Source organism: Arachis ipaensis, chromosome B2 (genome assembly GCF_059453495.1).
Source record: "Arachis ipaensis isolate K30076 ecotype BB chromosome B2, ASM5945349v1, whole genome shotgun sequence".
Classification (NCBI taxonomy): domain Eukaryota; kingdom Viridiplantae; phylum Streptophyta; class Magnoliopsida; order Fabales; family Fabaceae; genus Arachis; species Arachis ipaensis.
In genome coordinates, this window is record NC_142437.1 from 92,235,087 (window position 1) to 92,236,818 (window position 1,732).

At 42.4% G+C, this 1,732-nt stretch overlaps 1 pseudogene; it reads left to right on the plus strand.

The window, feature by feature from the left end:
* Window positions 1-294: 294 nt before the first annotated feature.
* Window positions 295-1,147, plus strand: LOC148574851 (uncharacterized; annotated as a pseudogene).
* The last annotated feature ends 585 nt before the right edge of the window (window positions 1,148-1,732 follow it).

Below are 1,732 nucleotides of genomic sequence, written 5' to 3' on the forward strand. Positions count from 1 at the left end.
GGCAAGACACCTTGGTCACCTTTAAGCCTGACTATAAGGATTTAGATGACCTTGAAAAGAGTGTTGTAAACTTTTTTCTGGATGCTTGGGGCCGAGCTCCTTACTTGGATACGAAAAGGTTCTTAGGGGATCCTAACCTTCTGAAGTCCGAGCTGGGTAGCTCTCTTTCTCTTGGCTTTTCTGATTTTCGGTTAACATTATTGCTTGTCTTTATTTAATTTTTTCTCTGTTTTCTTTGTAGAGAGCATGGCTCCGAAATCTGCTCACATGAGGACTCTAAGAAGCGCAAAAAAAATGTGGTAGCTCAAAATCTTCAATTGTAGAAAGAACACGGATCCTCCTCCACCCGATCTTCCCCTAAGAAGTCGGAGTCCGACCTTTCAGATTCAAAAATAATCATCTCGAACCCTGCTTCCTGGCTTATACCCTTGGATCCTTCTCCTCAGTGTCCCTCTTCAGTAGAACCGCCCTCCAAGAGACAGAAGGTGGATGAGGGGAATAGTATCTACTCAAGAAATTTTGATGCATTGGCTTGGGGTGAAGAGAACCTTCTCCCTCATCACCACGTGAGTACGGATGACGTGGCCCTTCAGAATCACCTTCAAGTCCTAGCTAGAGGAGGGCTTCGCACGATCAGAGTGTGCGACACTTTGGCCAAGGAGCTGAGGGGCACTCCTATACAAGCCACGACTAGTGCTCTGATGGCTGCCCGTGCTGATGTAGAGAGACTTAACGAGATTAAAAAGGAGCTGGAGCAAGAGAGGGAGACTTTGAAAACCGACCTGAAGAGAGCTCGGGAGAGGTCAATGAAGTCGGAGGCTGCTGCTACTTTGGCTGAGGAGAAAATAAAGAAGTCGGAAGAGAGCTATACCCGAGATGTTTGAAAACCTACAAGCCCAAATCAAGGTCTTGGCTTTCGAACTTGATCTTTCTCTTTTCAGCACAGATAATATTGTAGTGGACGATAAGATCGTCCCTGTCCCTGAGGAAGATGAGGACGAGCCTCCCCTTAACTTGAAGACTTCGGGACTTGGAGACTTCTTCTTCAGCTTCTGCTGGCCTTCCAACCATGCCAGTGTCCGTTCATCCTCCAACTCCTTCGGCCAAGAAAGATATAGTTACGAGCGAGGACCTTACTCCTCTTTAAGCTTTTTACACTCTTGCTTTTAGATTTCTAGTACGGCCTGACTATGGGCCTTATAACGCTTTTGTAATAGCTTGTAGGTTTTCTGAACACCTTTTTCTTTCATTTAGTTGTTTTCACAACTTTATTTTTTATGAAGTATTGTTCAAAACCTTTTATATTGCAAAGTACCTTTGTGTTTTTTAAATGAAGTTATGTTCTCGTAGGAGGGTATGGCTAGCTTTGAATTTTGAGTCTTAGCAAATTTTTAAGAGTTATCAGTTTCCTTCCTTAGATCCGACTTCGGGTAGTCGGCCTTTGTTAAGTTACTTTTACAAATCGTTTTTTATCCATCCTTCTTAAGGTCGCTTTGTACGAGTTATTTATATAACATCTTACATTAACTTATACCTCATCGCTTCATGTTGCCAACTACTTTAGGTCGGGCAATGATTTTCGCGGTTTATCTAGCTCAAATTAATGCGTTCAAGATAGGAAACTTTTAAAGAAAGAAAGAGAATAGGAATTTTTATTGATATTTAAGAAATTCCTTTACAAAAGCATACTAGGTGTTTGAACATCCCTAGCCCTCGTGTTGGAGCCTTGTTA